General features: G+C 44.1%; 1 protein-coding gene across 1 annotated transcript in view; it reads right to left on the bottom strand.

Annotated features, from left to right (window-relative positions):
• PC (pyruvate carboxylase) overlaps nt 1-13585 on the bottom strand; it is a 1846452-nt gene extending 1832867 nt beyond the window's left edge. The window contains exon 1 of the mRNA XM_069207836.1: nt 13467-13585. The gene's annotated coding sequence lies outside the window, so the exon portion shown is untranslated. The remainder of the gene's footprint in view (nt 1-13466) is intronic.
• Between the last annotated feature and the right edge of the window lie 904 nt (nt 13586-14489).

Raw genomic sequence — 14489 nt, 5'->3', positions numbered from 1 at the left:
TCAGTCATGTTGTCTCGGACCTGTGCACAGGGTGCTGGGTAGCCAGCTACAGGTCATTAGCGAAGGAAGGGGCCTTGGAGCCAGGCTGGGGCACTATGTTTGCCCATGCTTTCTGGAGCGACAGCAGCTTGCCTTGTCAGTTCTTTGAGATGCTGTTTAGGGGCGGGGCAGTGTTTGAGTCGCCGTAACACCCTGTTGCATCAGTAGAAGATGTGGATAGACAGGGTCTATTACAGGGGTAACATGGATTCCCCCTCCCTCCCCCCAATTTCTGAAGGACCCTTCAACTCAAAGTACTTGCTCTGCTACCTTATCAGAGGTCCAGGTCACTTTGTTGCTTCATTCATCTGAGGTGTCAAAGGCATAATAAGTTCCACTGAAACCATGTCTGCTGAGGTGAGACTTGCAGTCTCAGAAAGCTGTCTCAGCAGCCATAAGATGTTCCCCCAATTCAACAGGTCAAATGTGCCCTTCGATTTGTATTCCAGGTATGTCAGAGTTGCTGTAGAGCTTGGGCAACAATTACGGGGAGGTTGATGCCGGGGCCATAGAGGAAGCCTGAGTCAGGGAAATCATGCTGCAAGTCCTTTTTTGAGGTTTAGTGGGTTCATGAGTTGCCGGCGCTGCCAATGTGTAACTGTTTTCCTGCTCCCACCACCTGGGCTTTTCCCGATTTGATAAGTTCAGGGACAGTTTGACCAGGTGGGATCTTTTGTCAAAGTTTGTGACAATGAGGGGTGCATTTGATGAAATGCAATTGTCTGCATGGGGGGGGAGGGGAGGAGAAATGCAGGGAATCCAGGAAATGCCCGACTTGCTCCCCAGCTCGAGAGAACTGGCAGGGATATTGTTCCTGAGCTCTCCATTAGAGACGCCTACTCAAGGTTGGTTTGGTAGGGCTAGACTGAGTCGCCAGTTTCGTCGGACTGGGCAGTGTTCCCAGAGGGGACTATCATTTACCTGTCCTTAATTCCTACATGAGGAGTGCATGCTTGAGTCTGTGGTCTTGGTGGGGAGCTAGACAAAGTTTTGGACCCCCCCTACCTGGTTACTGAAGGAGGCAATCGTCTTCTTCGCATGGTGTTTTTCCATTGTGCTTTTGCCCTTTACGTAAGCACTTCTTACCGGGCGGAGGTGGCTAACAGTTTTTGGCTAGAATGACACTTATGGTAGGTGAAGGTACCCCAGTGCTGATGAGTGGCCCTGGATTCTGTCTCCCAGAGGGGCCACTCAATGGGTCCGGGTCTTGCAAGGCTGTATTAGGGGACTCTACTGTTTGTTAGCTAAAGTTCGATGCCCGTGTGTAGGTTCTTGTTGGTCATATAACTTGGAAGACTCCCAAGACACACCCTGTAGGCTTGTTGTTAGGAGCTGTGGAGGGTTGTCACTCCTAGTGTTGCTAGCAGGGATGGAGTTGGCTATCCCGTTTTGGGTCAGAGCTTTTTTCATAGCCTCGAAGATGCTGCTTAGGATTTCTGGTAGGGATCCTAGCTTATCCAAGATTGGACAGCAGGTGCAAGAACAGATAGGTAGCCAAGAGTCAGCAGAATTCTGGGCTCTAAATATCAGTTTATTAAGGTGTGCAATTTTTGAATAAATCCCGGAAGTGAAAACTGCCAGTGCATTTAACAACTTGATTTGAGTGTCCATTTTAGCAGATTGGGAGTTTAAGGCTTCAGCGGTGAGTTGATGTGTACTCTGTATAATATTCAAAACTGTTGGTATATCCTAATCTGCAGGAATCTCAAGATGCAGAGTCAGTGCCTGGTGTTGGAGCAGGATGCTACAGGTGATCGCGAGAGAGCAAGTCTGGTTCTGCCCCAAGGCCCTAGCTCCATCTCCATATATTGCCGCCATTGCCTCCCATTCCAGGGAGGTGAGCAAAGAAAGATTCTGCTGTGTGCAGCTCACGTTTGTGACAGAGTACCCCACCCGCCAATGTCTTAATCAGGCCTTAAATCTTTTAGATGGTTGTCACCAATGTTATTACCAGCTGAATGTCTCACCATGGTGAGATTTTTTTTATGCAGGATTGTGTTTTGTTGCGGCAACACTTGTAATGTTATGAGAAAAAAAAAAAAACACAGCCTGCAAGGCATGAGTACTTCATAACACAACTGAACTTACAAATAGCTGCGGCACTAAATATCATTATGATTAGCAAGTTCTCATTGACCTTGTGGCTCAAAATGAAGACCGTTTGCTAACCAACTTTCTGTTACAACTGTAGCGCTATTGACTTGGCTCTCTCCCAGTCTTTTTGCCCTCTATCGTTGAACAGTATTAACTCTTACTTCTGATTGAAAATGAACACTTGTAGTATTTATTCAATTAATTTCACAATTCTTTCAAGTTATTTGTCCTGTTTTGGTCAATTTTGACCCATGTTTTCCATCCTTGCCTTCCTCTCTATTAGAAGGAGTCTGTTAAGGGCAGTCTTTTCCAAGGCACTGTGGCTCATTGGCTTCTTCAGAATTCACCCTGTATGCAGACACCAATAATCAAATGCTTTGTTGGGCTATTTTTTGCTCAACTGTTTGCAAGGCTTGAGGTAATTGCCAATTTGCTTGTCTTCTTGATGTTTAGAGTAGTAGTTAAGCAACTTTTGGATACCCAATTGATTATTTTCAATTATGTCAATTTAGGGTGGTATAACCTGGTTAATTTAGCAGACCTGCACTGCCACAATAATGTTTCAATACTTTACTCTCTGTGTACTTGATTTTATGGCTTGACTTACAATTCGTTTTGAAACCTGCACTGTATTTCAGAGTAATAACAATAATAAAAAATGTGTACTAACCCTTTGTCAGCTAGGGTATTTATATAGCACCGTAGAATAAGGAAACCTTCATAGTCCCCAACGGAGACTGGGTACTTACAAAACACAAACACTAGTGCTCCATACAGGAATACAATTAACAACAATACCTGACTGAAGATATAAACTCAGAAAGAGCGTCTTTTTGCCAGGCTTTGTTCCTGATGGTGGATGGACAGTTGCAGAATCTTGTAGAAGAGAATTTCTTGGATGCCCCTATAATTAGCTATTTTGATGACTAATTATGTTATGTATAATACAGGTGTTCGATTGTCAATTTCGTTTAAATTCCAAACTGGCACTATTCTGGCTGGCTAGTATTAATTAATGGTTATCCAATGGGTCGTTGTTACCTTTTGATGGCTATGAGGATTTTGAATTGCTGGAGGACCACTTTCTAATCCTGGTGATGGTCCCACAAAGAAGTCAGAAGTAGACAAACTCTGACTCATCTAGGACTCTCATTTTAGTTGTTTTGTAATTGGAATATGGGATAGGATGCCAAACAGGACACATTTTTTGTATTAAAATAGGTTGAATTATATTATTTGTCTTGAATTTGTTATGTAGTTTGCCGTGATGTACGTTTGAAGAGGACAGTGACTTCTTCCTCATTGCTAGTATGATATTTCTAATGAATAAATATCTAGTTTTGTTTTTTTTAAACCGGTTCTGTGCCGTGGACGTAATGGTTACATCCTGCGGCACAGTGCTCGTGTGCCAAGGACGTAACCATTACGTCCTGGGCACAGAGCCCAGAGGGCGCGCGAGCGCTCCCTCTGTGTTCTTCCCTCCCACCCACCAAAGGCAGGGATGGCCACCCCCGACAGCCCCCCCAACACTCCCCCCGTGACGTCAGCGCACGATCACGCACTGACCATCAGAGGCGCCTCCTCCCTTCCAGCACGATAGGAAGAGAAATGCTGAGCATTTCTCTTCCGATCACGTGGAGGAGGCCTGAGATGCTTCAAAGGGAAAGAAATGAATTTCCTTCCCCTTGAAGTCTCTGAGCATTTTAGCAGCTGGATTGCGAAGCGATCCGGCTGCTAAAATGCCCACTAGACACCAGGGATTTTTTTTTTATTTTTTATATAAGAAATTGGCATAAGGGGAGCGACCCAGGGATTTTTTATTTATTTTTTAAAAGAGGTGGGAAGCGACCCCTTGGGCAAGGGTCGCTCACCTAGGAGTATATTTATATTTAGGCCATTTCCATTTCTGCCCCCCTTGGGGCAGACTGGCCAATTTTTATGAGGCCAATCCGCCCCCAAGGGGGACAGAAATCACTAGACACGAGGGAGTTTTTTTTTTTTTTTTTTTAAATGTGTGTGTTAACACGCAAGGGGAGCGACCCCTCAGTCAAGGGTCGCTCCCCTGGGGGGCAAATTTATTTTAGGCCATTTCTGCCACCCTTGGGGGCAGATCAGCCGATTTTTGTTGGGTCAATCTGCCCCCAAGGGGGGCAGAAACCACAAGGTACCGGGGATTTTGTTTTGCGCCAATGTCACGCAAGGGTCGCTACCTAGGAGAATTGGGGGGGGAAGACAAGGTGGCAAATATATTTTAGGCCATTTCTGCCACCACGAGGGCAGATCGGCCTATTGTTATTAGGCCGATCAGCCCCCAGGGGGAGAAGAAACCACTAGGCACCAGGGATTTTTTTTGTTTGTTTTACAGATGGGGAGCGACCCCTTAGGCAAGAGTCGCTCCCCTGGGGGGCAATTTGTATGTAGGCCATTTCAGCCCCCTTTGGGGGCAGATCAGACGATTTTAGGTCAATCTGCCCCCAAGGGGGGCAGAAACCATTAGGCACCGGGGATCTTTTTTTTGCGCCAAAGTCACGCAAGGGGAGCAACCCCGTAGGCAAGGGTCGCTCTCCTTGGGGGAGGAGGGGCACATTTATTTTAGGCCATTTCTGCCCCTCCTGGGGGCAGATCGTCCTATTGTTATTAGGCCGATCTGCCCCCAGGGGGAGCAGAAGCCTCTAGGCGCCAGGGATACATTTCTTTGGGATTGTTTTTTTTTTTTTTTTTTTTTTGTTTTTTTTAAAAGAGGTGGGGAGCGACCCCTTAGTCAAGGGTTGCTCCCCTGGGGCAAATTGTATTTAGACCATTTCTGCCCCCCTTGGGGGCAGATTGGCCGATTTTTGTTAGGCCAATCTGCCCCAACGGGGCAGAAACCACTTAGGCACCAGGGATTGGTGTGTGTGTGTTTTCTTTAGGGGGGACAGCCCCTTGGGTAAGGGTCGCTCCCCATGAGGGCACATTACTGTTGGCCATATCTGCCCCCCTTTGGGGGCAGATGGGCCTATTTTTGGAAGGCCCTACCCCCACCCCAAATAAATGGCCAAAGTTTTTCTGCCCACCATTGGGCAGATGGGGCAATTACCCCTTATCCACACCCCGGGGGGCAGAAAGTCTACTAGATGCCAGGGAATTAAAAAAAAAAAAAAAAAAAAAAAAAATATTGGGGTGGTAGCTACCAACCAGTATGGGCCTGATTACGCCCCCACCTCAACTGAAGGGGGTAACAGCCTTTCAGCTCCCCCCCTCACTCTAAAACATCTTATCCCACAGCAAGCAAGAAGACATTTGATTATTTGGGGTTTTAGTTTTACATTTGGGCCAGGAGAGCTTGGCTTACTCTCACAATTGTCCCACTTGGAATGGTGAGGGCTGCACTTTATGGACTTTGGGACACTGCCATTTAGAAAAATCCACAAGACCTAGACACATCTGAAAACTAAACATCTGGGTGATTCCAGGGTGGTGTGTTTCACATGCACCCCGCACCATTTTTGTACCCACAATCCCCTGCAAACCTCCAACTTTGCTGGAAATAACACATTTTTCCCATGTTTTTGTGATGGAACCTTCCGGAATCTGCAGGAGTCCACAAAATTCCTACCACCCAGCATTGTCTCATCTATACCGATAAAAATTCTGCTGCACTTGTCAGCCTAAAAATGTTTTTTTTGCAAACTGCCTTTTTGGTTCCCGCTCAATATCGACATGTTTTTGGCTCTTCCCTTTCGCAAGCACTTGGCCCACCTATACAAATGAGGTATCATGTTTACCGGGAGACTTAGGGGAACATTGGGTGGTATGAAATGTGTCCCAGTGTGGTGATCCCACACAGAAATGTGGTAAAATGTGATTTTTTTTTTTTAGCTAAATATGAGGTTTGCTGAGGATTCAGGGTAAGAAAACATTTGGGGGGGATCCATGCAAGTCACACCACACTGGACTCCTTCGGGTGTCTAGTTTTCAGAAATGTCTGGGTTTGGTAGGTTTCCCTAGAAGGCGGCTGAGCCCAGGGCCAAAAACGCAGGTGCCCCCTGCAAAAACAGGTAGTTTTGTATTTGATCATTTTGATGTGTCCACGTTGCGTTTTGGGCCATTTCCTTTTGTGGGCGCTAGGCCTACCCACACAAGTGAGGTACCATTTTTAATCAGTAGACTTGAGGGAACGATGGGTGGAAGGAAATTTGTGGCTCCTCTCAGATTCCAGAACTTTCCGTCACCTAAATGAGAGGAAAAAGTGTTTTATTGGCTGAATTTCACGGTTTGCAAAGGATTCTGAGTAACAGAACTGGGTCAGAGTACCATTTTTATCGGGAGACGTGGGGGAACACAGAATAGCAAACCAAGTATTATTGCCCCTTGTCTTTCCAAATGTAAGACAGTGTGTAAAAAGGACGTCTATTTGAGAAATGCCCTAGAATTCACATGCTAGTATGGGCACCCCGGAATTCAGAGATGTGCAAATAACCACTGCTTCTCAACACCTTATCTTGTGGCCATTTTGGAAATGCAAAGGTTTTCTTGATACCTATTTTTCACTTTTTATATTTCAGCAAATTAATTGCTGTATACCAGGTATAGAATAAAAACCCATTGCAAGGTGCAGCTCATTTATTGGCTCTGGGTACCTAGGGTTCTTGATGAACCTCCAAGCCCTATATATCCCTGCAAACAGAAGCATCCAGCTGATGTAACAGTATATTGCTTTCAAAAATCTGATAACGCAGGAAAAAGTTAAAGTAAAACGGCTGTTTTTCTCACCTCAATTTCAATATTATTTTATCTCAGCTGTTATTTTCTGTAGGAAACACTTGCAGGATCTACACAAATGACCCCTTGCTGAATTCATATTTTTGTCTACTTTTCAGAAATGTTTAGCTTTCTGGGATCCAGCATTGGTTTCTCACCCATTTCAGTCACTAACTGGAAGGAGGCTGAAAGCACAAACAATAGTAAAAATGGGGTATGTCCCAGTAAAATGTCAATTGTATTGAAAAAATTGGGTCCTCTAATTCAAGTCTGCCTGTTCCTGAAAGCTGCGAAGATGTGATCTTGCCACCGCAAACCCTTTGTTGATGCCATTTTCAGGGAGAGAAAAAAAAAAAAAAAAAAAAAAAAAAAAGCACAACACGAGCCGCCTTCTGCAGCCCTTTTTTCCCCATTTTTTTGAAAAACACAAAATTGTCACTGTATTTTGGCTAATTTCTTGGTCTCCTTCAGGGAGACCCACAAAGTCTGGTACCTCTAGAATCCCAAGGATGTTGGGAAAAAAAAGGACACAAATTTGGCGTGGGTAGCTTATGTGAACAAAAAGTTATGAGGGCATAAGCGCGAACTGCCCCAAATAGCCAAAAAAAGGCTCAGCACAGGAGGGGAAAAGGCCTGGCAGCGAAGGGGTTAAGAACAAAGCCTTTTTGACATTTATTTTTTAATCAAGTATTTTGACAAATGTGTTCCCAAATGGAGCATTTGTTTGGATTAGATACCTTATTTAGGCTGCTTAAAAAATAAATAAAAAAATTAAAAAAAACACACTGCACTATTTTCTTGCCGATGACTAAGATTCTTTCCAAAACCACTTGATAGCACACAGAAAGGTGTCAATCATACCATCATTTACACAAATATTTGTACATATTTTTTGCCTTTTAGCAGTACCTCTAGGATGTCACTAAACCACAGTCCTGTCCTTGTGATGACATTGGAGTAAGCCCCTCCCCCCCACCAAGATGAAGCATCAACTGCACAGAAGTGGGGCATATCTAACAATTTCTGGACCAAAATGTCATTTATGAACTTAATTTTACCACTGAAGTCCATCAACAACGGGCCAATTTGTAGTTTGCTTAAATATTGTTCTTCTGCACTGCAATTATCTGTGCTTTTTCTGCACTGAGCACTGAGTTGTTCCTACTTCATTAACATTTTATTGCACTAACATTATGATGGACTGGATACAACATGTATCTATTGCGTTCTGTTTTCATCTAAAATTGCAATTAAGTTGATGTTTTGATTAAAAAACATTCTTCTAAAAGATACTCTGATGAAGAACTATTCTAATATATTCAGTCAAGGAGTCATTTGGAGACATATCTGGCTATGTAGCGTAGAACACGCTTTGGGCATCAGAGAAGTTATATCAAAACGTTCTGGCTGTTTTTTTTAACACTCCTCTTGATAAGCTTGCTCTAGAGTGTATTTTGGCCATGCTATTGGTCTTGTATTCAGTGGACCTGCAAAAGCTAGCCTTTGCTTTTTTTTCAGTACCAGTTTGATGTACCCATCTGGAGATCCTTCAGGTAGGAGCTAGGACATTTCAGAAGCAGCCACTGACATGGAGCAGAGAATGTTTTTAAAGTTGTTTGGTTTGTGGTAGGGGAAAAACACCAAAAACAAAAGACAACAAATAAGTCAATCCAAAATTGTACACCCTTATGCTGTGCTCTTGACTTGAAAATTCACCCCAGACTGGGGGTGGAAGTGAAGTACTAGGCAGAGACTAGTGAGGAGGAAGAGACTTCAGGTTACTTACATGATCTATAAAAAGTTTTCTACTCACTAATATACACTGTCTAGGGGACTAACATCAGATACCATCTATGCTCATCAAGGTACAGACTATCTGGGGCCATTGATCTAATTACTACTTGGTGCCATTGATTGCTTACTAGTAGCAGGGGCAATTGATACTCATTACTATTTGAGGCTGGGCCTAAGCCACAAAGAGGAATGAAGGCTGGTATTTTGCATACAACAGCAAAAACAAAACAAAAAACAACACCACACACACACTCTAGTTAGACTAATTTACATGGGTTTATATTGTAATCCTGTTTTTTTTTCCCTATGGATTATGGTACCTTTAGTATTTACTGTTCACAGAATTAACACACAACTGCTGGTACTCCAAACTCCATTTGCTTCAATAACGGATGGGTTCTGGTTTGATATCTGGAGCACTCATCTTTCTTAACAGTACAAGACTAGGATGCTGTAAGAGGCCTCTATTGGAACGACGACAGAGTTCTAGCCTTGCTCATAAAGGCTGAGTTTTATTGAATGTAAAGTTGTGACCTGCTAACAGGCTGGAGGTTCTGTCATCTTTCAAGATCATGGTGTCTTGCAGAAAGGCTGTAAAGCTGAACCCCAAAGAAGACATTTGAGCCTATAGTGACATGTTAACTCTGCAGACAGAGGCCGAGAAGACATTCTGTACATAGAACGTTGAATAGGAATGGTATGGGAATGTGATGATGCATGGAACACTGGGGACTGGATGCAGACTTACGCCTGGCAGTTAATTACAGTTGCAGGGAGGGAACCTTGACAGAGCCAACAGGATGTGGCAATTAACAAGGGTCTATTATGAAACAAGCATTGGCATAGCCAATAGGTCTCGCCTTTTGGACCTTATAAGTGTTTAGCCATGTAGCATATTATCCTGGGTTAAATACAATATGCTAAATAATGAAAGCCATAGGGAAAAAAAAAAACATAACCAAGTCGTTGTGCCTCGCCTTGTTTAATAAATAAGGCTTAATTTGTGGATTTTTGTTTTTTAACAGATATATTCATTAAGTTGCAGAATGATTAAATCATGAATAGTGTTGTGCAAATATGTGAAACAGATTTGACTTACTGCAGTGGCCAGAATCATATATACATTACTGATTAGTCTAGCAGAAATATATACTTTACTGACCTAATCCAGCATTGTAGAGTAAACCAGCCACAAACTTCCAGATTAAGCAATTCCTACAAACACAGATGTATTATTTTTGTACTTCAGCATCTGTTTAACATGTTAACGATCTGTAGTTTAAAGATCGTATCAGTAAATCTGTCACTTTCTCTGTCCGCTGTCCCTAGGGGTTGGGAGATAGGGCGGCATACACAGTTGTCACAGTTTCAAGAGAAAAATACCATTGATTTGTGTGTTTTAAAAGCCTCCAAAGGTTCGGACAGTTTTCTCTTCTTTGGTTGTCAGATTCCTTCTGACAGCGGTGTCCTTTTGATACTGAGGTGGTAGCCTCATTACTCCATATACATTTTGGACTTGTTAGATCACCGTTTTGCTTGCTTATTGATCTGTGACTCTTTGTTACAGTTAAAGTTGGTTCACATGGTTAGTGCTGTGATGGGCCGCAGATAGCGATCAAACCTGTTTGCAGAAATGTAAGCAAGTTTCTCGATCAGTGGTTTTTCTTTTTGATCCAATCCTTTGTAGAATTTCACGTTGAGTTTGCGGAGATGGTCGTCCAACATCTCAACACCCAAATCTCTGTGGAGGTCTACTGTTCTTAGAAAGCAAGGAGCACCTGTAGCTATCCGTAAGGCCTTGTTCTATAGTGTCTGCAGAGGCTTCAGATACTCCTGCTTGCAACTGCTCCACACTGGTAAAGCTTGTGTCATTGTGGGTCGAATAATTGTTTACTGCGCACACTTTGCTCCACATAGGCATTCATTTCTTTCTCAGAAGCGGGTACAATGCAGACAGTTTGGTTGTTGCTTTCTGGCATGCCTTCTTGATGTGGTCTCTCTCCAGCTAAGTTTGGACTCAAGTGTCACCCCTAGATATGCGTTTATCTCCTCCATTGAGGCATGATACTAAATAAGTTTTTTAAAGTTTGCAAGTATTCATTGGTGGCATGAATTTCTGCCTTTGTTTACTTTAGTTGTCAGGAGTTCTTAGTGCAGCGCCAGAACACATTTAAAAGCATTTTCTATTTGTATTTGCTGTTTCAAGCAGATGTCATGCAAAGACTGAAAACGAACAGCTCCCACAAGTTGGCAAATCAAACAGTGTGCTGGTAGTGCCCAAACCACATTGACAAAGACTTGTCCCTCAGTGAGCCCATTCATTGTGAATACGGATGGCAGCTGGACATCCCCGGATGTGGCTAGGTCAATACCCAGGCAAACGAAGTCCGATCACAGCAGCAAACGTGACAATAAGAACATGATTTACAGCCTATTTACAATGGCCAGGCTCTGACCACAGCAGAGGGGTTTATAAGTTGCACATATACAATAAGCTGCAGAGGGACATTTTATGTTCCCGCATACTGAGCTGCACAACATCAACTAACGCGTTCCAAAAATCCAAGCGCACACTTACGTATTGAACCTCAGTAGGATTAAGAATCCTGAAACTTCTGAACAAATCAGACCTGATTCAACATGCAGTTGTTAAAGCCTGCAGTATTCTCAAATAACCTAACAAAAATCCGGAAGCAGAGAAGGGAGCCTTGACATCAGATTATCACTTGAGTGCCAAATCAGCTTTAACGATTGTTTAATCAGGCCAGATCTCACTGCCCAGTTCTGCCACCGAAAGCCACTTTGATGCGGAATTTTGAAACCCCTGCTAGGAGCTGGGGGTGTAATGCAATTTGTAAAAAAAAAAAAAGGCACACACACACACACAGTGCACGATGTCAATACCATGCAAGTGCAAGTGTTTCAATGCTGCAGAAGACAGTAGAAATCCAAGTGTGGGTGTAAAAACCCTGCATAAAGCTGAAGATAGCACAAGGTCTGCAAGACCGAGTGAAGTCAAAAACAACCAATGGCATGACAATAGTGTGGTACAAGCAGTGCACAGAGCACTCTCAAGGCACACTGCAATCAGTGCTCAAGAGGCTGGATTAAAGAAGCGCTATAAAACAAGGGCTGTAACGCAGCTTGCCAAAGCTTTGCACTAAACCCTCAGATTGGCATCATCCTGGCAGGGCCTGAGCACTCTAACCCTGGAGTAAATAGAAGACAGACCTATGTATGGTGTGCAGGTCCCTCCTCTGAGACGGTCCTTCCATGAGTGCCCTTGGTAGTGGATAGTAACACGCGCCTCAAGGGGCTCTTGGAGGCAGCCCAGTGCACATAGCTTGTGGATGCTGGCCTGTCAGGAGCCCTGTGAGCACCCGGCAGAAGGCAGCCAATTACCTCCGCTGAGAGTAGGGAGGCCTTCAGTGAAATGAAATGCCATACAGATAGCAGGGTCACAGCAGAGACACTTCTGGGAACACACCATGCCACTGATTCCAGCAGGGAAGGCCAAATAAGAAACCAAAACCATACATGTTTGAACTTCTTCCTTCCCTCCACAATAACAGAGTGGAGGAAGGGTGTGTTGTGCACAGTGCATGATGACGAACAGCGCTTTGCACACTTCATGGCTACATTAACAATGTGGGATTAGCAAATTACATGTTTGTTTAGTAAATAACAATTACGTAAATCCATATTTTTTGAAGGCATGAAGAAATTAGGCGATTTGTCCAGAATCACAGGGTGTTGTGAGGACACCAAGAGTCGACCCTGGCTGATTTACAGCCCTGTTTACAAAGGCGCCGAAGTGAAAACACAAGCACTCCTGAGGAGGGCTCCCAGACAAAGAATAAAGTAATCCCTTTTACAGTTCCTTTAATGGGACAAGTGGAAAGACTACAAGTTCTGGGGCGCCGCTCCATGGAAGTGAACAACTGATGAAAAGGTGTGACAAATAGAAGAGATTAACCAGTTGGAAGCAGGGATTTTCAAAGGACACGAAAGAAACAAATGAATAGCACTAGGTGGAGTGTAACTCCACAAAGTATAAAAAACAAAAGGTCTCGAAGAGACAGCACAACCACTGTCTAGGCTGGACTTAATGAACAAGTTACTTTCTACCCAAGGGGCTCCTGACTTCAGTACTCCAGACTCTCCCTTGCACCTACAACAGAGCCATTGTGCCATAATTGGTGCCGGGACATGTAAATATGAGGATTAGCAGCTAAGGACGAGAGTAAGTTGCGCCGTAACTCATACAAAACAAACGAACACATTGAACAGAAAAGGGCATTGTTCATTTCAGCAAACACAATTTGAGCTGTTGCAGTGTTTATTTCCTTGATTAAAAGAGCTGATCCCGAAGACATTTTCTAGTCTACTTCAGTTTTCATCGAGCCCTGACAGCGTGAACGCTAGAGCGGTGACACTGAAAGGCGGGGTCAGGGAGGGGCGAGGGGGGAGGGAGAAGTGCAGTGAGCGGGACCTCGCCACGTTTTTTGGCCAGCCCCAGATGAACCTGTGACAGTCCTGCCTGCACAAACCTCCGGGACAGAACACTGGCTCACGCATGCTAGAGAACAAATACACTGCTATGAAAAAACGGCCAGACACAGAAAACCAGACCGTCGCCAGTTCCAAAGAGAACCAAAAGTCCTGTCAACGTAAGAGCAATAAACACCCCTTAATCCAGTAAGGGGAAAGCAAGCACCGCACCTGCCCCAATAAGAAACAACAGCTTTTCATGCCAACGCTCCAAAGTTAAACCAGATCTACTGGAAGGCGTGCCTTACCTCCCGCCAGACTCTTAAAACCTGAGCTCCTCTGCTTTACCCGCGACTTAACCGGCTCTAATAAGTGAAGGCAAAAAGGAGCAATCGTGAGCCTACTTTGTACCCATTGGTAGACTAAGTGACGGTATGAGGTGGGCGTGGATGTCCATACTTATCGTGAATTCCTGGGATTGGCTTGGAAAGAGGTAGCCGCCCCGGAAAAGACGTCCCACTCCCCTCGGAAGAAACCCGCATGGCTAGCCGCAAGTGGGCCGGTAAGTCAGGCAGCAAGGGCTCCTTACGCTTCTGCGCAAAAATAAAAGTTCACGCCTGGATTCCGTCCATGGGGCGTGGCTATGCAAAATAGAAAACCTCGGTATGACAGCGTTGTAAATATTTTTTTCCTTTGTGCTCGGTATGTGTTGGTCGTTTGTCTGAGCCAGTAGTGGCGTCGAACTAATTGTAAAAGTCAATTTTCATTGTTCTGCCTTCACCGACAGTTTTATTACCGTGCTGTATTTTAACTCGTGTGCGGCCTAAGACTTGTCTCGCGGTCGCTGCTGGCATTTTTTGGTATGAGCAGAATGTTGAGATGAAGTTTTTTATTATCTCACTGGTTTGACATGTTTTAAAATGGGCTATTTTGAAGAAAACAGGGCGCAATTAGATATACATTTAATAAGAGACCAGTAGGATCGCCACCATTCATCATCCCATTACAGACGTTCGTTCCAGTCTATAGTTTTCTCGTCTGGATGTAAGAATCCTTCTGACAGAAGTGTCTTGGATACCAAGGCGGTAGCCTCATTACTCCATACATATTTTGGACTTGTTAAATCACTGTTTTCTTTGCTTTTTGATCTGTGACTCTGTCACAGTTGAAGTTGGTTCACATGGCCAATCCTGTGCTGTAACCTACATGTAGAGTGCCTCTGGGTTCTACTATACATTGTTTCCATTCTCGCACGCCAAAGGCTGGGTTCGGCCGAGGGCATAAAGAAAGGTGCAAGTTGTTGCTTCAGGCCACTCCTGTGGTACCAGTAA

The sequence above is a fragment of the Pleurodeles waltl genome, chromosome 9, assembly GCF_031143425.1.
Source record: "Pleurodeles waltl isolate 20211129_DDA chromosome 9, aPleWal1.hap1.20221129, whole genome shotgun sequence".
Classification (NCBI taxonomy): domain Eukaryota; kingdom Metazoa; phylum Chordata; class Amphibia; order Caudata; family Salamandridae; genus Pleurodeles; species Pleurodeles waltl.
This window is presented reverse-complemented; position numbering and strand designations above follow the sequence as displayed.